At 37.9% G+C, this 23,789-nt stretch overlaps 1 long non-coding RNA gene across 3 annotated transcripts in view; it reads left to right on the forward strand.

Annotated features, from left to right (window-relative positions):
* Positions 1-598: 598 nt before the first annotated feature.
* LOC116183181 (uncharacterized) overlaps positions 599-23,789 on the forward strand; it is a 43,912-nt gene continuing 20,721 nt past the window's right edge. For 2 of the 3 annotated variants that reach the window (XR_014953027.1, XR_014953028.1), the window contains exon 1: positions 599-23,562. This is a non-coding gene — a long non-coding RNA (uncharacterized LOC116183181). The remainder of the gene's footprint in view (positions 23,563-23,789) is intronic. The other variant, XR_013340503.2, reaches the window with a different exon arrangement.

The raw sequence follows: 23,789 nt of genomic DNA on the forward strand, positions 1-23,789 counted from the left end.
ATTTGTCTTGGAGGAGTCAACAAAAGATCTACAGCTACTTAGAGGTTACTTGTAAAACAAAAGTAATTGAATGGAAAGACTATAGGTAATATGCATGGCTCAATTTTTGTCACTTAAAACCAAAATTCTTGGTCTTTGTTTTCTCTAGGATGCTGATGCGTAATCAATTTCTCCATTGGGCCATCCATGTACCTGTAAGAAAACCACAGATTATATTGTACCCACATCACACATAAAACTTTGCTGGATTTTACCATATTGCTCAAAGAGTGGGCTCCATGGTAACAAACAGATTTTCTTACTGCACTTTATGCATACAATGAAATATAAGTGTTTTACGTTGCTAGGATTGGTTTTTCTGAAACCTCATGGTTATACTGCAAGACATTTTGCCTGTCCAGCCAATCTTTTGCCACAGTCTATAGCTAATGTGGGCCCAGGCTGATGTAGCTAGCTAACCTAATGACTCTTTATAAATTTATACATATAAATTAATATATATTTACCAAACTGGTGTTGGTGATGGCAGATAGCATGTCAAGGACTCAGTGCTGGATAACTTGCACACCATAAATATTCTTGTTAGATCAGCTTTTCCTTTCCTTTCCTATATTTAATTTTGTGACTTCCCCCATCCTCTAATTCCCAGCTTTCCCAGCACCTAATAATGTCCTAGTCTCTGTTGAGTCCTGCGGGACTGCGAGTGAGGATGTAGGATCCCCTGCAGGAAAAGGAGTGCGAGAGAGATTACTTGAGCCATCATTGCTGGCCCTCCCTCAGCACTGCTGTCTAGATACATCAAAATATTTTATAGTGTTTTCAAAAGGTGCAGAAAATTGGACAAAATTAACTGCTATTTCTAGAGTTGAATCAGGTTAGGAAATAATTGCCTCCAGCATCTTGCTGCTTTCCCACCACAAAGTATTGCTCATTGAGGTCTGTCATCATGACTTGAGTTCTCCTTAATCTCCTGTTCATGTCTTAGCAGGTTTATTAACTTGGGTTCAGAATCACTCTGAGAATGTCTGATGAATTTCTGATTTTGAAGCAAGGCATTCTTGCTTGCTGATTAATCTTTGCACCATATTCTACTATGCAGCATAAATATACCTCAAGGTTGAGCAATGGCAAGTGGGGATGAGGATGGAGGAGTCATATAAAGTGATGAACTTCTGGTTATTTGATATGCCTTTTGTTGGTACAGTGTTTTGAGAGAACCAAGGTACAAACAGGCACACACAGATGTGCTATGGATTTTAGGAGATAGGAATCTTGGATTGTGCAGTGGCAAGTGGCTGGGGCAGAAATACCTTAACTTTTACCGCTTATGATCAGAACAGTATGCCCTTAAGCATCCCATGTGTGTACCATGATCCATTATTTTCTACCCTCATGCTCGTTTAGTTAACTAGAACACTGATATAACTGAAATAACTGGTAGAGGTTATTTCAGTAAAAACCTGTTTCAAAGATCAAGACCATTAATAAAAAGTACAGATATGTTGATGCAGTTGTATATACATTAGGGCATTTATGGAGATGGTTAAGTTATTTACAATATAGTATCTCTAAAGATAGAGCTATATGGATAGAAATATTGTAAAATATGTAAATATATACATAAGATAACTAAGGAAATGACCCACTAAGTAAAATTCACCTTTGGTAAAAAAAACACAAACAACAAACAAAACTGTAGAAGATTCTGCATGTCTAAAGCTCTAATTAAAATTAAATGAGTCTTTAGTAGAGGCTTCACCGTGTAAGTTTTGCAAATTTTATCTGAAATTCACCAGTTTTAAACATAACAGGAAGAAGCAATTTTTTTCTTAAGCTGGAGAGCAAGAATATGTGAAGGACAAGAATAAGATTTTGTGTCAATATATAAATCGTTGTGGGGTGATATTTGATGGACTCCTTGTCTGCAAGCAAACATAAGATGACAAGTCAATTATTTCAAGCTATTGCCAAAACACCAAAATATAAAACAAGGACATGTAAATAAAAGGACATAAGAGTAAGTATATAAGAGGTGGCAATTAAGCACTTCTCTACTCAACATTGGTAAGTCATCAGGTGGAATTCTTAAACATTTTTGGGCCTTGTGCATCTGTGAACCTATGAGATCTACCTATAGGAAATTGATCCCATAGAAAACATTCAGAATTAAATAGAACTCAGATGAATTGCAATGTTTTAGTCCTGACAAGTTTGAGAAGGTTTAGTCAAAATCTTGGAAACAGATAAAGAATATAGGAATACTGTATTTTCCATGTCTGCTTGTCTGCTGTGGAAGAATAAGCATGTTTGGTCAGCTCTGTAGCAATGAGAATTAACATGAGAGAAACTTTCTAACAATACATTTGGTAGACCACCAAGATCTGAGGTATCTGTGCACTTGTCATACTGATGCACCTGAAGGGTAGATCTGACAAGAGTCTGCCCAACATTACAGCTGTACAACTGCGTCTGCCTCAGAGTGGAAGGGTGAACCAGAGGATTTGTAGAAGGGCCTTTTATTCTTGTTGTATTGAAATTCCCACTCTTGTATACAATTATTATAGTCTTTTGTTCCCTTCATTTGTCTGTGCTTCTTTTGTTTATGACCTGTAGACTTTGCACAGTACCCTGCACTGAGATCCATGGATGCAGCAGGAGCCAGGATCTCCAGATAAACCAGGCTTAGCCCTGCTTTGGCAGAGTGGTCATCAGAACATGCCCTCTGGACTCCCTCTCCCCACACACCTCAGCACAGCTGGGATGTTAAATGAAAGGGAAAGAGCTGAGTTGTGTGGTGGGAAAGACACCAGATGAATGCAAATTAAATTATTTCCTGTGTATCTACACACAGGAGATCTTATGCAAATCGCATTGCAGTATCTAGAAATGGAGTTCAGAAAGAGTGGGCCAAATCCACAATAACTTTTGGTGAGGAAAGAAAGAAGTTATCCTTTGCTTCTTTTGATGAGGCACTTTTCATCACAATGTCTTTTTGATGCTGTATTTCAAGAATGTAAAAACACAGAACCATGCCTTTCTTCTCCTTAGCCAAAACTCACTGTTGTTGTTGTTGCTGCTGTTATTGTGTTGTAGGTACTTTTTTACCCTAACAACAAAGACTAGGCCTGATTTGATGCTAAGCCATAATTAAATAGACACTCTGCTACTCAGTTCCTTTCAATGAGCCTAACTGTTACCAATAGCACAATATAAATAATTTCAAATTCAGTCTCCAAAGTAGCAACCTGAAGGGATCAGAGCTAACATATTGAGGGAAATCAGCATACTTACCACTTGGGACAGAAATTATCTCTGGCTACATGAAGCAAACTAAAGAGTGGTGTTCTGCATAAAACAGTCTGGGAAGTAGTCTCATAAGATGTTTTTTAATATTTTCAATGTGTACTGATAAAATACCCTTAGACATGGATGTGCTCTGTAGTTCTTGTCAGGATGACATTGATTTTTTAAATGCACCTTCTTCATCAGTTCAGAAAGGAAATATTCCTATTTAGGAATAAAAGAGGAAAAAAGTAATGTTGATCTATACTTTTCCTGAAGACTGTGACTCTGTTTTATGTTATCATGACTCACCAAGAATAGCAATTTCACAATGGTTTGATAGAATACCATTGATATTGCCCCTCATTCCCTCTTCATTCCACCATTTATTCCCTTAATAGTTTCACCTCTCTGCAATGTTTACCTTTGCAATTTTATATGAATGACATTTATAATAACTACATAACAGGTGGGTGACAGTGGAACTTAAGAGATGATTTTTTTTCTTCTATGTACACAATTGTGAGATGCTACCCAATGGAATAAAAGAGAAAACTGTATATTAAAGTAGCGTAAAGTGTCTAAAAGAGAGTCAAACAAATGGTAGCTCGTTTCCTGACATACTGTGTATCACAAGCCAGCTGTGTCTTGCCTATTACACATATGCACAGAGTTTAACAAAACCTTTTTTGTTTTTTTTTCTGTAGAATTCATAATAATTTCAGTGAGTACTGATAACTTCTGTCTTTTTTAGGTGAATTAGGGAAGCTGTCATTCCATAAAGGTAAATGAAAATTTCTGCTATTAAACTGATATTAAAGTAACATAAGGTAGAATTTGTTTCTTAGATGGGAGAAATTATGAACAATCAATCTCATGGTACTCGGACCTTGCCTTCAAGGAACTTCTGAAGTTAGTGAGTACCTTGGCAATGAGAAACACAGCATTGTTTAAAATAATAAAGTTTGTTCCCAGATACAGGATTAAATTTGTAAAGATGCAAGCTGGCTGAAGTCTGCACAACGAAGATCTGAACTTGATCTGCTCATAATTTCTGTGTGCAGAAATATTCAATTAACTGTACATCAAGTGATGCTCTGAAATATACGTATGTTGTGAAGTTTTGGCCAATGATATCTGCATTATACACACACTCTTGAGAAATCTGAATGTCCCATTTATGTCTGATGTTACACAGCTTAAGTATTCAGAATAATCCTATTTATTTCTGTTGAATCTGTAAATATGGTGCTCATAGCTCAGATAAGCAGTCAGTAATATTTAAAAGAGGACTGACAGTGGTTGGGCATCTACACCCACAGCTTGCTGCTCTGGCTACTCTTTTCTCATTGTTGCTGAACTCCTGCTTCTGCTTATTTTCCCCAAGAAGCTATTGGGACACATACAAGTTTCACAAAGGGAATTCAGAGATGAATCCAAATATGAAATGCCTATGTAGAATGTCCTGTGAATTAGGCAACTCAGGAAGGTTTTATGTATACCTTACATGGCTCCAGGTATTTCCATTCTAAGCCTCTATCCTTTGTGTTTCTTTTTCCTCTTTTCACATTATTCACTTCAGAAATATAGGTGTTTTTTTAATTCTTCTAACTCATGTTGGGATTCCTGTCCACACAACCAGTCTTCTACACACTCTAAGAATACACGTGTCATAAAATCTCAAAGAAGATAATGGTCAAGGGACTTGTGAGGTCCATAAGGAAGACTGTAAGTAGCTGCAGACTGTTAGAGAGACAGAGAGAAGACATTCATATTTGGGTATAATGTTCCATCATACTTAAATTTTATTGTCGACCACCAGCTGTGTGGTCACTTGCCCTGAATACATCCTGAAGACTAAACACTAGGCATGGAATATTGAAAGATTTTTCCTGTTCAGCCACATCTATGGTGTATCTCCTTCAGTGTCTAAAACTGGCTGTAGGAGGGGGTCCCAGGGTTAGTCCACCTGAGATGCCCTGGGAGACCACTTCTGTATAATTTTCCTGCCCTCCCCTGATGCCAATCATCTATCCCTGTTCAGGTCCATCATTGGTTGAGCTATCCCTTTGTTCTGGAATGTTCCTTGTCTTTATGCTTTCATTGGTTCCCTATTGTTAGCCACCCCTTCCCCCGTGTCCCCATCTGTCCTCACCCTGTTGGTCATCTGTACTCCTCTCCTGTATCAGTCCATTATTGGCTGGTTTGTACCCCAACCCTCTGATCCCGTTTCTGATATATACCTTACCCCGCCCGGGACCGTGCTCTCAGAGCCCGCTCCCTTCCTAAGAGGTGTCTCCCTGCACCTCCGGCTTTGCTTTTCCCTCAATAAAACCCTCTGGGGAACACAGCAGCCTGAGCGTCCTCCCGCCTTTGGTGGAAGCCTTGTTTTAGCTATCCAGCACCGGCAGACCCTACCCTCCGTGGCATTCCCGGCGGGACACAGGTCCCGCCTGTCACAACTGACAGTAATGCCTATTTAGGAATAAAAGAGGAAAAAAGTAATGTCCTGGGAAAAAAGAATTGTCCTGGGAAGCATCAGACCCAGCATCATGAGCTGGGCAAGGGAGGGGATTGTTCTGCTCTGCTCTGCTCTGCACTGGGGCAGCCTTGCCTTGAGTACTGGGGGCAATTTTGGGTGCCACAATATAAGAAATATGTTAAATTATTCAGGAGCACTTAAAGGAGGGAAAGAAAGATGGTGAAGCGCCTTGAGGGGAAGATTTTTGAGGACTGGCTGAGGTTACTTAGTCTGTTTATCCTGGAGGAGACTGAGGAGAGACATCACTGCAGTTACAACTTCCTCATGAGGGGAAGAGGAGAGGCAGGCACTGATCTCTTCTCTGTGGTCAACAGTGACAGGACCCGAGGGAATGGCCTGAGGCTGTGTCAGGGGAGGTTTAGGTTAGATAATAGATAAAGGTTCTTCACCCAGAGGGTGGTTGGGTGCTGGAACAGATCCCCAGGAAGTGGTCACAGCACCACTGAGTTCAAGGAGAGTTTGAACAATGCTCTCAGGCACATAGTAGGATTCCTGGGGCCGGGGCCAGGAGCTGGACTTCAGGATCCTTGTGGATCCCTTCCTACTCAGCTTATTCTGTGATTCTGTGGTTTTGTTAATAAATTAAAGATGAATTTTTCATGATCGCCAGAGACAAAAGAAGCAGTTAACTTAATAAGCAATCTGCTCCTGGTTTTGAGTGATTTCTTGAAATGTCTCTGAGCCTGGTTTTTCTGCATCTCTGTGCTATAATACAGATGCTGCAGAGATGAGAGGAAGTTGTAAGCAGGTTATTCATCATAGAGAGTTGTTCTTGCAAGGTACTCATATTGCAGTTTATCTGCATTTGCAGAAAGCCCATATGTTTTTCCATGGAACAAAGAAAAAACTTCAAATACATGATTGGGGTTTCTAAGTCCACTAGAAGATTAGTCATAAGTAATGAATTTCATTATTACCATTGCTTTATCTTAGATATTGAAAAACTTTAATTATTCTTTTTTCCATTTAGTTTACCATGAGAAGAGTGGCAAACATTTTGTTTGGCACTTGACAGAAATTCTTTTGGGAGAAGATTTTATTGTGTGATGCAAAATTTTTATGTAAGTTTTCTAGGTTGACATATATATTTGATGTAGGGAGAGATGGATTAGGTTTATAGTAAGTGTAGATATATCTGGGTTTATGGAATAATAGTCCTCTCTGTCTGGGTTTATGGTTTAATAGCCCAAAAACTATGTACAAAGACCATCATCAATACTACTATAGATTGAGGGGGACATCAGTGACTGTGAGATAACCAGATACAGAGGCTATGATTTTAGTGACTGGAGAAAAAAAAGCTGTGAGACTGTGAATGGAGAGACATGATGTAGGACAAGATGTGTGGAAGACCAACAACAAATGGAGCAGCACAAAAATGAGAGAAGGTGTCCAGAATGAATGTGGTCCAGAAGGTGAAAAATGTGCTTGGATTCCCAAAGAAACATCCACTACCCCAATGTCCCTGTGTCTCAACCTCAGAACCTGGTGAGAACACTTGGAATTGCCTCCCTGTTGTCATCTTCAACTGAATATTAACCCAACATTTAGGTAAACAGATACTGAGACTAAGCACCGTCATGCATGTTCTAAATAGACAGCCTTTAAAATAAGCAGGAAATGTTCAGAGTTTTCTTTAAAATTATTTGATGTTTAAAATCATAAAGAAATCTAGAGGATATTTTAAGCACTTGATTATTTTAGGTGTTTAGGTTTAGCCTTTTTAGCAAGGATTTTAAGATAGAAATGCTCTTGAGTTAAGCTTCTGTTCCTCATGAATTGCACAGTTATATTTGCATTTTATTCATGCACATGCTGAACATCTCAACCTGGGAAAATATGATCTTTCTTGAATCTGAAACACCTCAGGTCATATTATTGCCAAGCACACTGGTGTTGAAAAAGCATGGATGGTTTCTTTCACTAAATTCCTCCAGAAACAGGTCAAAATGACTCAGCATTATAAGTAAACCAGGTCTGAGATACTGTTGCATGGAGGAACAAGCTGACCCTGGCCTGACAGTCCTGTCACAGGTAATGAATCTTTGGGATGTTTGGATAAGAAGTAGAAGATGGCTTTAGGGACATAAGCTTGTTGCTAATATTACTATAAGGAGATGTTATGACCTGGTTATTAAAATTATCAGAGAAACCTCTGCCTGAATCAATGCAAAAACAAGCCCATATACCAAAGTCAGTAGTATGGATTTTATTTAACAGTAAATGTGGGCATGAGAGAGAGAGACAGAGAGAGAAAGAAATAGAAAAGTGGGGGAAGGGGAAAAAGAGAGTGAGAGAGACAGATTAAGAAGAAAATACTACTCTGTGGATCCCAATGGTGCCCTGTTGATCCTCTTCTGGTCTTCTTGGTGGTGAGGATACTCCAAAAACATAGAGTTCAATGGATTAATATACAGTTGGGCCAGGTGGGAATGCCTAGGTACATCCCCTTGGAAGGGGCAAAGACTGCTGCATCACTTTGCATTACGTGCAATTGTCTGGTGCAAGGCTTCATATTTTTATACAGAGTTCAGTGAAGAAACTTATCGGAAACAAAATACATAACCTCCAAAATGCTCAATACATTTGTGTTAAAATCTGGATTAAATAAATTCACAGGGGTTTATACCTCTCTGCTATTAAAAATATTAAAATTCACTTAGTGATAAGTTTTAGAATAGTTTTAATCTGGTGCGTTTTGTTAAGGAAATGACACAAATTTATGTTACTTATTGTGTATTCTATTTAAATTTTTTTGTGTCCTTAGGGCTACTAATGTGCTGCTAATTACCAGAGTGTGCATTTCTGCAGTCTAGGCAGCAGTAAGGAGGCTGGGAAAATTGAGTGCACAGAGTGTGCTACTGTAGGCAATAAAGTCATATCAAATAATAACCAGTTTTCACTGGAATACCTCAAAGCACTTTGCAGTGGTGGTTATTTTCATGTTCCATTTTTCTATCTCCAGTGGTTGCAGTGCAACCTCCACTTTGAAACATGGGGACTTAGAATGATAAACATTGTAAGCATAACATCAAAGATAAATTCTCTTGAACTAAGACAGGAATTGCTTCTCTTTTTTCCTCTGGTTAGAGAAACCTGAATGTAAGGTGATTAAATAGAAAAGTGTTTTCAAAGCCAACCACTCTGGCTTTTAGGGCTATTTTCTTGGGAAATTGAAACTTATTACAGATAAGAGTCCTTTTGTTATTATCACTGATAGTTCTTGATTTTGCCACATGGTGAGATAACTCACTCTTATTTCTTAAATAATTTACAAGGAAACTTAAACTCTCCAACAGATAATTTTAGAAAGAGCTAGCTCTGAAGAGTATTGCAACATCTTCTGTGCTCTTAAATAACTCTAGGCTGATCTATTTTGTTGTACTTACTTAGTCCCCTTCATTTCTGAAAGCAGTTTTTATTCTACTTTTCCCTGTCATGGGAGTGAAGTTATTTCCACTTTCTAAGTAAGTATTCTTCATTAAAAGGACACTTCAGCCTAAATCTGTAGTGTTTATGAAAATAAATTGGATTTCCCTGGAGAATTTTTCCAGCTTTCTTACTATCAGTTTAAAACTGTTGAGTTTACCCTGTCATACTTAATAGGGATCTTTCACCAGGAGTTTCTGTTTCTGATTCAGATCTAAAAGAAAGAATGTTCTGTCTTTACATTTTCCTGTAAATTAATCAGCAGTGGACAGCAATGGAACTTGGAATTTTCATAATTTAAATCACAGAAATAGTTTATTATCAGGGATGCCCTGCAGAACACTCTAGTCATTACAGCTGAATTGTAACTTAACCATATCTTTCTCAAAAAATTACATTCTGTCCAAGATGTTAGAGGACCACTTTTAGTGTCATTATGATATAGAATTGCGTGCCACAAAATTGATTGTCCAGGAGTGATTACAGCTGCAAGATGCTCTGCATCTCCAGGTTATGAGCTCCAAACACCCTTGACTTTATCAGTGGAGGGACATCTACCTTGCTTGTTACAGCTTCTTCCACATATGCAGACTACTCAGAGCAGTCTAACTTGCAGAATACTGCTAAACTGGTGATCCATATTCAACCCCCTTAGCAGGAGATGGCTGCCTGTCCTTATGGAGGCAGGGCTGAGAAGGAGAGAGGCAATTTCCCAAAGTGCTCACTGTATGTCACTTCTAATCATTAATGATTGTTTCAGGCTTTCATTGAAGGAATCTAGGGAGTAACCTCATTGGATCAATCCACGAACACATCAGATTAATGAGTTCAAATTACAATTTTTTGGTCTTTCAGACTTCAGAAATATATTGTAAACCTGTTTTATGACTATTGTTACATGTCAAATTTTTCTTTCATTTATGACATATTTTCCAGAAAATAATGTCAGGGCCCATGTACACATACAGGCTCTGTACACTCCTCTCTCTGGCTGCCTGTGCTCAAAGTGCAGCTGTAACCCATATCATCCTGTTGTGAGATAAGAAGGGAGCTACAGAGATGTTTGGTTGTCACTGTGCTGCTGGTTGACTTTGATGTCTGTCACCAGCCTGCTCTGCTCTTGTCTGATGCTGTAAAACTGCCCTTGTGTTGGAAGGGACAGTGCCCTGCCTGCCTCACTGTCACCTTCCCCTTCCCTTGGGGAGCAATACACCCTAACAGCTATTTATTATTTTATTTTTATTATTATGATTCCACTAAGGGCAATAGAGATACATAGGCTAGCAGAAGCAGTTCAGGGTAGCTCAAGGTTAAACCTGGATGTGTTTGTCCATCCACAGCGATGGAAATTAAATCACTACTCCAAAAGACTGGATAGGATAGCACATGGTGAGTTGAAAATAAAATGAGCATTGGCTTGGGTAGGCTGAACTCTCCATTGTGTAGTGAGTATGGACAACAATTTCTTTTTCTTGAAATGGAAAACGATTGTCAAAGATCCTGAAATTCAATTTTGTTATGTGTTTTTTTTCTTTAAAGCATTATGAGAAAGCTGCTAATATGTTGCCAATTAATAGCTTAAATTCTATTTTTTTTTACATTTTATTGTATTCTTTATACATGAAATTGGCATTAATTTCAATGATATGCAAATGGTAAGTTATCGTTCCTACTTGGCATTCCTGATGAATAGGAAATTATACTAACAACCTTCACTATTTTATTCACTATTTATTGCTGGGGAGTAATTAGTAATTAATGACTATAAAAAGTTGCTTTCTTTTACAAAAATATGTCTTTTGTCCTTTTTTACTACATTTATATTCAACAGTCTCTGCCTTTGCAGCTTTATCTTACATAAACACTTTCTTTCTACCACTACTGGTACTGGCCAGTAGTTTGAATACTAAAATTTTAAATAAGAAAAGTCTTTCCAAATTATTCCTGGTCATTGTTTAGTGCCTTAGTGTTACCATATTCTCTAACTGAGATCTGAAGCTAGAAGAGAGGGGGAAAGACCCAGATTTTGTTAAAAGTATAAAGCAAAATTTTGCTTCCATCTTGGGCTCTGTGACCTTCGGGTTGGTCAATAGGATGCTGAAAGTCAACTGCATCACATGTTTTTCCATGGGTCATTTATATGGTCTGATTAGTTTATTTTATCTTCATAGACAACACTAGTTATGGGAAAATATGTGCATTTTTATGCAGTTGCTTAGATATTTTTGACTCCCAGTTACTCATCCAGATGGACAAGATGTCTTCCATAAGACTACTGCTATTTGTGGCATTCTCTGGAATATCTTGGCTATTTTGTGCTTATTTTCATATTTTCACATGACAATAGGCACATGTTTGGACATGTCAACTGAACTCAGTTCTTTACTGACAATGATGAGGCATCAACTCCTATGACTCCATGTAGACACATAAATGGAAACGTCTTAATTTGGAACTCAAAAATTCTCAGAGATTCTTCTAGACTTCTTGCAATATCTCTCTATTCTTTTGCTACAGAAAACCTAATTTTACCTTGCTGCTGTGTAACTGAGATGTAGACATTTTTTAGAAATATTCATACCTAGTTCTGGAGCTGGAGGACAGCTATACCTTACCTGGATTTCGAGGGGAACAACAGTGGCTCATCTACTGGACTTCTCAGGCATATTGCAAGGTATCTCCATGTATGATAGATTTCTTAACTAAAATTGAGTCTACCACGTGTGTAAGTGATACCTGTCTGGGATTGTTAGACACATACATAAACAAATTACTTATTGCTATCTTTCACTATTACACTGTGCGTGGCTATGTACTAAAATGATCACTTGATCCTAAGGGGACATTTAGGCTGGGACAGTAGCTCTGATTCTGGGACTGGGGGTAAAATCTGGCTATGTCCTTGCTATTAAACTGTCTTTGCTTCCAATTCAGAGAAGTTACATTCAAACTCTACTGTAAGTGTACTTATGTTGGCTAATTCACAAACTATGCCTGTGAATTGTTTGGAAAGAATGCTAAATCAGCTAGGCTGATAGTATGCTAGAAACTAGTGCAATAACAATACTTCAAATGCTATCTGGCCTTTCAGTGCTCAGTTCTTCCTTGGTGTTGCTCATTTAGTGTAGATGCCTCATGATTATTGAGAAGACTATTGGAGGGCCTGTATGGAATTTATAAACATGTCTCATAAGGATGATCTGGCAATCAGAAGTCAAGACATTCACCAGAGAAAATTACCAAAGCTCTTTTCAGGTGAAAATATTCCATTTGATATTATGTGACTATATATATCATTTCACTCTGGAGAATAATATAACAGACAGCAAACTTCATTTGGAAATAGCACAGTGCCCATCAAAGAGGAGCAGTTGGTTCTAGAGTGGAATGTGACAGCTATTTGCCAGGGAAAATAGCATTACATATCTGTGTAGGAGTGAGGCCAAGGAAGAATTCTGCATGCAAGGGACAACACAGAGAGACTGTAAGGAGGTGAAAGGAGATCAACAGCCCTGAGGTTATTTATATCGTGGAAAGTTGGGTAAAAAAAAGTAATCTCACTTAGTATCCTTTGCTAATATGTCTTTAATAAAAGCTGGTTATCTGAATGCAGCAGATTCAAGAATACCATACCCCGGATCATCATTTTAGCTGGTGTGGAAAGCTCCTCAGTGAATCAGTCCCTGAAGCAAGTGCAGTCACATCCTGTCCAAGTACTGATCAGGCCAAATCTTTGCGTATGCTTCCATCTGGAGAAGGCTTTGTGTGGGCACAGTGGTTTTCCTGATCAGAGTAATTACCAAGACTTCAAATTGTGAGCTGCAGGTCTTCTACTGATAAGATATTGTGCTGACTTAAATAAAGGGATTATTACTAAAGGATTTAATTATATACCTATGTGAGCACTTTTCACGTAGTAGTTGATTTCAAATTTTGTAGGGGTGAAAAGAAGCATTCAGACAGGATAATCTTAATTACCCTTTGGTGGGAGTGGAGAGTGCTCTCAGTAGGGTAGCAGATTGTTGGTCTGAAAAGGAGACCAATAGACTGACAATCCTTGACAGATGACTGTCAGATAAAATGACAAATGCATTTTCAGTGTAAAGTTAGCTCATGCAGGATGCAAGAGTTACCACAAGACAGAAGGCAGCAAATTAGTCAGGCTGCTGCTTCTCAAATCCATGAGGGCAGTGCTGTCTAGTGCTTTACACTGCTACTTGATTTCTATTCCATAAAGATGTAGCTGTTATAGCTATCCCTGATTCTAATGAAGAATAATTTTATCCACATTTTTAAACACTGTTTTGTTTTGTTCAGGCCTCTGCCTGCACTTCTGTGTTAATGCAATCCTCAAACACCAGTTCCCAAGCATAGCCACAACCATTGTACCACAAAATCATGCTAAAATAATTATTTTCTCCTTTAGTGCCGTTTGCCGGGCTTCTGAATTTCAAACTTTTAAAAGCTGAATAATGTTTCTAGCATGATGACATATTTTACTTGACTTTAAATAACAGTATACATGATGATCCATGGTGATTTTAGTTATTTCTCTGGAAAACAAGTTTCCTCTAGGAATCCCTGGAAGCCTTCATTCACATCTAACTTTTTATTTATGATGGAAGAAAAATGGCAAGTCTGGAGACCAGTGTAGAATACTCTTGAGACATAAGGTAGGTGAAAATGGAGAAAGAATGGGAAAGCATTAGCTCTCCCTAGAAAGCATCACTATATTCCTCTGCTAAGGGGAATTTACTTTTTCTGTATTCCATATGCAAAAGAGATGTGAACATGGAGGAAGACTTTAGTGTTTACTCAACTGAAACTGTGCCACTAGTGACAAACTGGATAGAAAAAAATCTAGTACATAAAATAGCTTTACATGAGGAGTGCAAATATCTCAGCCATTACATGACCATGACCACGATATTGCATGACTGTGAGGTCTAAAGGTATGTTATGGAACCCTCCAGGCTAAGCTTATTTTTTCAGACTTGCCTGGTAGCTGGTCCCAGATGCCCTGGCCTATTCACTTCATGCTCACCCCCACACACAAAGGGGTGTCTCAGCTGACCCCCAGTCTCAGTGGTCTCCCCAACATCTGCCTGGGACCCCATGGCCCATCCAGTAGCCAACACAATGACTTTCTTGGTCTCTAGGTTTGAGACTGGCTACCAAGCTCTTATCCTACTTGCAGGGTAATTCTGATTTTATTAAAAAAATATTGTTGTTTTCAACTTACCCACATATTTTGCCATTTTTATATATAATAAGGCTAAACTTCAATGAAGATCTTCTGCAGAACCACATAAATTTAGATGGGGGATTGGTAAATATCTCTCACCATACAGGCTAACAAACTGGACTATTTCTCCTGACAGAGAACTCTTATGGCAAAAACTAGCTGAAAATCATCCTCTGAATAAAGCTACTTTCTAAAGAAGCTTGTGCTGGAAAATTTTTATGGTACCCCTCAAGGAAAGCTAAACACATTTGTGCTTAAATCTAACAGAAAATGATTCATGAACAATGCTTGCTTAAAGTCCCATCATAATACATGTTTCTGCATGGAGTCTGCAAATATGGGTCACAAGGACCTTCCTTGTACACACTTGCACCAGCACCAGTCCCAAGAGCAGCTCCTTGAGCACCTCAGCCCAGCTGGGGGTGCATCCCCCAGGCCAGCTCTGTTGCACAAAGGTGGTCACTGAGCTTGAGCCCCTGCGAGCTCCTGTTCCTGGATGCCTACAGGGCAATGCTGAGGCTGCATCTCACCTCTTTGCCAAGGCGTGAAGCTTCACTCCCTTGCAAGGTGTGTTTTGTCTCCGACACTCCTGGGTCCAACCTTCCAACCCTTTCTTGTAACTGGACCTTCTTTCCCTCTGTGCCAGATCATTTCTTTGTCTCAAATTACCACTGCTGAGCAGTTACAGCTAGGATTCCTGCTTTGCTTGCATTTTGTCAACAGACCAAGAAGAGGAAGCTCCAACGAGTCTCTTAAACCTGTGGTTTTTCAAATTTTAAGTGCTAACACAGAGGCTTCTGGAAGCTGTACCTTCAGCATCCTGCTTGGAAATGCACATAATAAATGTTTGATTTTGTGTTACTTGAGATGGAAAAAATATAAATAAAACATATGAAAGGCTTCTAGGTAAAAGGACTGAAAAAATCCAAACATGTTGTGGTATTGTTTTATTGTTTTGTTGGCAGAAAAATATCACACTTTGGGAACTGTGGGTGAATAACTTATTCAGGAGCTCAATAGAGAAGAGATCCAGCACATACTGGAACAGATTCAGGTTTTTGATTTTTTTTTTCCTTTTTGTTTCCTTGTTTTTAAAGTTATAACTCTTTATAGATAAACTTAATGTTCATCCCCCAATAGCAGAGGACTCCTACATGCAATTTGATACATTTTATATTGTGTTTGTACTCCGAAGAATTCCTGATAATGGTTATTATGAATGGAAAATTTAGCATCTTTTTCTTGATGAAATGAGATTAATTTGAAGTCTATTCGAGTAAGTTAGTATGTCAGTCCCTTCTTGATAATTTTGAAATATACTGGGCAATTTTAATCTCACTGAAAGCTGTGTAGAATTCTTGAAGATAATTAATGATGTCCCTGCAAATTTACTGAAAGTGTTTTTGACTAAAGGGAGAAAGGGCCAAAACTATACCTCTCTTGAGGCCAATGGAGCATGAAATCAGCCATTACACATTCCCTTTAGTAACAAGCAGCCATTTCATATGCATGTAGTTCAACACTAATGCATGCTTTTCTTGTATGTGTACTTCATAAAGGATCATCTGCTGCAGAGAAGACGTAGTTTTGTTAGGGTGATGTGGCTGACATAAATGAAATAGGACTCAAATATGAAAAAAATAATATTTCATTAGCTTCATTGTCTATAGGACAACCTGATACTTCTGTCTTCAGGAATCCAATCAGCAGCAATAGTTCTTCCAATTGCATAATGGACTTTTAAAACATTAGAACTACAATATAGCCCTGTATGCATGGTCATGAGAAGGATTCAAGAGCTGTAGAAATCAAACACTTCTCATGATTGCCATTCTATGTGAAAATTATGTGTGAACAAAGAAAATTGCTCCTGTCAAAGGACATTTGTCACCGTCGAGGCAGGATGGGAATGAAGAGACCCACAGACATTCAGCTCTCAACTCTTTGAAACATTTGTGAGGAATGTAGTTTTAAGTTGATTTGACCATGGCATCTATTGCAATCATTTATACATGAAGAGTCATTTGTACCTCAGGCTATGTTGTAATCACAGAATCATAGAATGGCTTTGGAAAGGGACCTTAACAATTGTGGAGTTGCATCCAGCCAGGCTGAATAGTGGTTTTGCCAGTAGCATATACAGAAGGCCTAGTGGGGGACACCTAGCCAGGTCATGGTGGGAAGAGTGGGGTCATGGGAGTCAGTATGTCAATAGAACTATCCTATATTTGGTCAGGTTTCTGGTTCTTGTTCTCAGTTGGTTTGGTACCTGATACAAATAAGGTCATGTTCTGAGTTCACATCTGTGATTGGACCCTTGCCCTCAAAAGACCCCTATAGCTGGTTGTGGGCCCACTCCCCCCAGGCTCTTGCCTCCATACTCTTCTGTTTCCACATTTGTTGTTTTATTATTAAAGTCCTTATTTTTTCAGGCAAGACCATCATTCCTGTACCTTATTTCTCCAGCTCCCCCTGGCCAAGCTGAGCAAGTGCAGACTGTGATAAACAATCATCGAGTTCCAACCCCCATGGTAAGGGACACATTCCACTAGATCTCATCAGACTCTACCAGAGTACCGCAAGAGAACAAAATCTGCTCTCCTGAGCTCTAGGGAAGTGAGTTTGTTGTGTGACCTCCACACTGCCTTAAGGATCTCAAATTTCACCATTTCATGGTCACTGTAGCCCAGGCTGCTTTGAATTGCCTGTCAGCTCCTCCTTGTCGATGAGAACAAGGTCTAGATAACACTTCTTCTTGCTGGCTCCTCGATCCCTTGGTGAAGGAAGTTACCATAAATGCATTCCAGGAACCCCCTGGACTGCTTATGCCCTGCTTTGTTGTCCTTCCAGTAGTTATTGGGTTGTTTATGTCCACCATGAGGGACAGGGCTTGTGAACAGTTAGGCTGCTTTTATCTGTCTGTAGGCAACCTCATCCATTTGGTTTTCCTGGCTGGGTGGCCTGTAGCAGACCTTCACTGTGATGTCATCTGTCCATTTTGTCCCTTTAGTCCTGACCCATAAACTCTCTGTTGGCTCCTCATCCATCCCCAAAGGAAGCACCATGGACTTCAGCTGAGTGACAGCTGAGGGTGACATCACTCCTTGTCTCCTTGCTTTTCCTTCCTAAAAAGCCTTTGTCCTTCCATTTCAATGCTCCAGTCATAGGAGCCATCCCATCATGTCTCCACGATGCCAACAAGGTCATGGCCCTTCAGGTGTGTGCATGTCGCTAACTCCTGTTTATTCCCCATGTGATGTGCATTTTCATAGTGGCATTTGAGTTAGGGCTCTGATGAAGCTGCCTTACTGACTGGAGTGCATGGAATTCCTTTGTGCTGCCTTTCAGGTGCTCTCCTGCTACCTGCAATCCCTCTCCACGCACTTGGCATCTTGGTTTGGTACTGGCATCAAACTGGTAGGAGTGGCATGGACTGAGATTCCCCTCCCCAGTGTAAACTTAAATGTATAAATGGTTAAATCATAGAATCACACTGGTCTACAAAGAATGGTTTATTAGATGGGGAATAAATGAGCCTTGGTGGACCTCTGTGCAACTTTTGGGGCATGAATAGTTCATCTGCAGATGCATTTTTAAATCTGTTGCAGGCACTTCAGCAATTTGATCTGATTTCAAGATAATGGGATTTGATAATGCAAGTGCTGAAGTACTTTAAAAACTGAATTTGATGTATATTTCAAATTTTCCCTTTACAAAACCTCCTCAGAATACTTGAAATCATAAAAAAAATCTCCAATAGTTTTGGCTTGCTGTTAAAATCTTTTATCTTCAGGGAATTTTTCAGTCTTTGGCACAAAATATGAACATTAATATCAAAGCTGAAAATCAAAAGAAATACAAACAGAACTACAATTGAACTAGTCAGAAGAAAGAGAACTGAATGAAAATATACACATGGTAGATAGTGTAAAGAGCAGATGTGCAAGAAACAAGTAGAGCATATAAATTAGTAATCACAAGAAAATGTAAAGCTCAGTACACTCCATGTGATTTTAGTATACAGAGTAACCCAGTAACATCTGGGTGTAAGATTAGAAACAGAATTTTCAAAATGCTACTGCTTTTTAAAGTTGCCTAATATAATCAGTAAGAGTTTTTGGGATACAGACAGAAAACTCTTAGAATATCCACAGAAGACAACTTTGGTGGTATTATTAGCACGAGTGAATGGAAAAAAAAAATGTAGTAGGAAAATTCTCTTTATACTGAGACACTATGAAACATAAGCAATGATTCTTAATAACTTCAAAATTTTGTGGCACTCATAGCCAGTAATTGTCAAGTACTATAAACTTTGAACACTAAGACATTGCAGTCGGGAGTAACAGTACAGGCAGAAAATGGAAATGGAGAATGTATGAAGGAGTAAAGGAGTGGTGCAAGGAGACTGACTGTGTAAGTAAAGATTAATGGAATTTTAAACTGGATTAAGCTAAGGATAAATGGACCATTTGTATATATGAGTATGGAGTGTGAATAGTGACAAAAGGGAAGATTATTATCTGCCTTTCAAGAACTTAAGAAATCATTGCAAAGATGGTTCTGAAACTGAGCTCTTATGTGTGAGATGGCAGCCCATGGTGACAAGGGGAATGACCTCACCTCTAGAAATGAATCTGACTCACCTCTAGAAATGGCTGACTGAGCTGCTTTTAGGAAGGAATGTGGAAAACTGAAAATTCTGAAGTTGTGACTTTACAGAAGTTGTCACCTGAGCACTGTTCACCAGGCAGTGGGTGGTCAATGGTTGCTTGCTAGCGAGTTCTAACAGCACCAAAATGAAGAGAAAGTACCAAAAAATATTCCTGGTCACTGCAGGAAGCCATTTTAATTTGAGAAACCACTTTTAGAGTAAGAAACTAAATTTGTCAAGGTTAGATCATCCATCTTCCACAGAAATAACTAAAGGGGAGTAAAGAGTAGCAGCCTTGATTCTTACTGACTTTATTGGATTATTTTTATAACTTATATTTAAGTAGGAATACAGATATAGGTAAACAGGGACCCTGACCCCAAAACTAATTGTCTAAATCAGTTATTATATATTTTCAAAGGCTAGATGGTCAATATACTTCTGTTATTAACAAAACCAATACAAAAAAAAAAATATAATTCCTCTTAAGATGTTTGGTATCATCTCAGTTATCATAAAATGAAAAAATAACCTTCAGCTATCTTTCTTAATTCAACATATGTAAATACCTAAGATAGGAACAAGTTAGTTGTTCTGTAACATTTTTGAATCAGAAATTACATGTGACAGGCAACTACATTCTTATGTCTGCAACAGGAAAAACAAAAAAAATGAATAATGCTGAATACAAATAGATCTTTAGAAGAGACCTGATTTTGTGCTATACTTTACTTTTGGATGAGCTAATATCTTACTGGAATCAAGGATGAAGATTTCTGAACTCTCAGTAGAGATCTTGGAAATTTCTTTTTGTAGTGGCTTTCTTCAAAGGAGCTGTCTCTATTGTTCAGAGAATAAGATCCACATGGAAGATCCAAGTCTGAATTCTTGTCTCTTTTTCTTTTTCTTCTTTTGCTCAGTACTTAAGATACTGTTAAATGATACATAGGTTATTGCAAAGTTATAAGATACTATTTTTACTATTCTACTATTTTGTAAATGAGAAATGTATTTCTCTTTTTTGATGCTGAAATCACTATTTAGAGAAAAAATGTTTTATACATACATATTATGAATCCTTAGTGATGAAATGCAGTAACTCTCACAAAAGTAATAAAGGCAAGAATGAAGGAGACAGAGCAAAACTCACTGGAATAGTCACAGGAGGAAGAGAAGGAGAGGAAGAATGAGAGAGAGTGAACAAGGAGGAGAGGAGCTCTGAGAGAAACAGTCTCTGAATCACTTTCCTGGTTTGTTTGTCTATAGTTTTCAACTATCTGAATATTCAGGGAAAAACTCCTCAGTTGAAGATATCTCATTTGACTGAATCATAGAATCCTCAGTTGGAAGACACCCACAAAGATTACTGAAGTCCAACTCCTGCTCCTGCAGAGGACCACCCCAAGAATCACACCATGTGCCTGAGAGCATTGTCCAAACACTTCTTGAACTCTGAAAGGCTTGGTGCTGTGACCAGAACTTCCTTTGAGCTAATAGTGAAATTGTGATATTTATTCAAAATTTTACTTTTAAAGAGAATGCTTATTGCTATAAAGCTAAGAAGATTACAGAAATAGCAAGAACCCCTGAAGCCATGCATTTGTGTTTCAAAGTGGCTTTCCATGTATATAAGCATGGGACCTTGACTAAGATTAATGTGCAGGGATTAAAATTTTGGTAGCACTGTGCAAGTAACTCTCAAAAAATGCTACTAAAATAATAATACTCAAAAAATAAACCGGACCAGGTGTGGACATGGGTTTTGCCACGATTGCATTTTGTTTTTAGAATGGATCATGGAACACTTTTGATCATGAACCCATGACCATTTTCCTAAACACTAGCTAGTTACAGATTGCAGGGGCTAAGGATTTTTCTCAAAGAAAAGATTGATTGAGGCCACAGTTCTGTCTGGTAAATGCATGAATGATGCTAGAACTATGCCAGTTTGTCTGTGACAAAAAATAGGTGCAAGCAGCATAAGTATAGGTGTTATAGTATTCATTGCCTCTTATTGCCTTATATCACCCCATATATCTTGCTTCTCTTTTGTCCTTAGAACATAATGGTTAAAACAACTGTATTTTTCTAAAATGTCATCTTTATGATATCTGGCAACAGAAGCTTGACTTTGAAGTTGAAAGATATTTCTCATAATAGGTTAGGAGCAAGATATAATTTTGCTAGTGATACAATGTCTTTTCTAGGTCTTCAGGCTGATCTCACAAAACCTTTTTACTAGAGTAAACACAAATATACAGTAAACACACATTTAAAGTAAATACGTGTTATTGTGTATAGAAAGACATTTGAAATACTCTACTACCAACTAAAACAATCTAACAGCTTTAAAGGCAGATGCCACAAAGCCTGTTATAAAATATTTCAAATCATCTTTCAAAAGTGAAGTTGGAAAAACAACAGATATGTTTAGATCTTTAACTGTAACTTTTATAGAAACACCTTGTATAAAGTGCACACGTGAGTGTGGATGTAATTTTTTAAGTTTAAAGGTGCTTTTACAAACTAAGAGGAACATCATCACTTTAATCTTTAATGGCTTCCAAATGTTCTATCAGCACTTTAAAGATAAAATCCAGCAATACTCATGCAACATCAAGTGTCTCCACTGGATGTGTTCAAATTCATGTAGTCCATATCAGGAAAATACCTCCTTATAATTCTCTTTTGTCTCACTTTGTTTTGCATTGTAGTGTGGTTTACAATGGAGAGTTTGCAGTGAGATACTCAAACTGGATTCATTTTATTTGAGGGCGAGCTTGAGAAAGTGTGTCAGTAGCACAGCTAATACAATCTGGTTATTAAGTCTGTAGGGACAGACAGGAGCTCAGCTGAGGTAAAACTTTCAGAATTGCATACAGTGAGGACTTTGAGGCTTTAACATCATCTGCTTCATCCTTCAGATTCACCCTAGAACAGTTTGCTGTACTAATCCAGAAATGGCATCTGGGTTTTGATCCTAAGAAACTTGAAAATGGTGCAGTAATTGCTATTTAGAATACAATCACATACTCTCAAGTAGAACTCTTTGTTATTTCAAAAGACTGAAGAGTCAAATGTAACTGTCACCATAACTCAGAGTTAATGAAAGTCACCATAAGAAAATTTCTGCATGGAACAGTGTTGTCCTGTTTCTGAAGAACTACTTGGCTGTTGGGTGTACTGCTGTGACATTACTTGAAAATCTTAGCATTTTCACATGGCCAGGATTTCTGCATGAAAATAGAGGCAACTGAAAAAAAGTATAATAATGAATCCATTATATTTCAATGTTTAAAGCACATTTTGCAAAATATGGCTTTGGATTCTGGCTTTAGTGAGGATTTTTCCTCAATTTTTGGGTTATTTTCTTGGTCCAGAATCTAGGACCTTGAAGCATATCTACCATGATAATGCACATTTATCTCAACTACTCATGATCATCTACAGATGGACATTTGCACAGGTACTCTAGGCTCATTCTGTAGTCACTAAGTTATCTCTGAAGGATGGTTCTTCTCACACCTCTTAGGAAGGGATGGTGTAGCTATTTATCTCTTCTGAGTTCAGCAGAAGCCTGAGCTTACCAGCTATCTGACTAATGGATGGATAAAATGTCAAGATCAGTCTTTGTTCCTTTTCTCTACTGGCTCAAGTGTACTGATATAAAGCACATGTACTTCACATAAAGTGAAGATCTAACATTTTTAAATATTTCTCACTTAGAAAGAGACAAGAATAACAGGAAACCAAAGATTTATCCTTTTTTCTTTTCCCTTACACTTTAAGAGCATGCGATTAGCAAAACTTTGTATAAGGTTCTCTGTAGTTTTTTAGTTGACAATTCTGCAGAAAGTTATTTCTCAATAAAATGTAAACCAAATTACTTTGAATTGAATACTTCCAAAAACTATTATGATTTATTAGTCATAAGTTTATAATTTTAATGAGAAAAATGATTACAAGTTTTTTAAATAAAACTTTGCTAATACTCATGTGATTTAGCTGAAAAATGCTTTAAGTTCTCAGAAGTGTATGTGAGGAGATGTGGGAATTTCAAGGAGAACTAACTGTATAAAACAATTAGCCTCATAAGAAATATTAAGAAAAGGGGGAAAAAATACTGGAAGTGAAAATATGAATAATTATGTAGAAGATAATCCCATCAATCACTGTGGAAATAAAAGAAGGTAGAGCTTAGAAAATAAACGAGACCAAAATTATCTCTTTTATGACTAAAACAGTTCCCTTCTTTGATCACTGGAGAGCACTGTTCCCCTATGAAACAATTTGTTTTAAGGACACAGCTGGGCATTCTGCTGCAGAAGTGATTTTCTGTAGCAAATTATATAACATATATTATGAATTCAGAGATACGGAAGAAGAAATGTTGTTTTCCTGAAAAAAAAGGTAACATTTTATGGGATTTTATTCTTCTATCACCCAATTCATACAGATAATATCATACTGTTTATTATTCCTAGAGTAAGAATGTCTTCATCATGCCCAGAGATCAATCAAGTAGGTGATAGAACATGTGCCTATCTGAAATATGTGTTGTTTCTTTTATAAATCTCTTGATTGTAAAAGTAACACAAATTATATGAAATCCAGAGTAAATACATATAATCGATAAG

This window comes from Lonchura striata, chromosome 2, assembly GCF_050655825.1.
Source record: "Lonchura striata isolate lonStrDom1 chromosome 2, ASM5065582v1, whole genome shotgun sequence".
Lineage (NCBI taxonomy): Eukaryota > Metazoa > Chordata > Aves > Passeriformes > Estrildidae > Lonchura > Lonchura striata.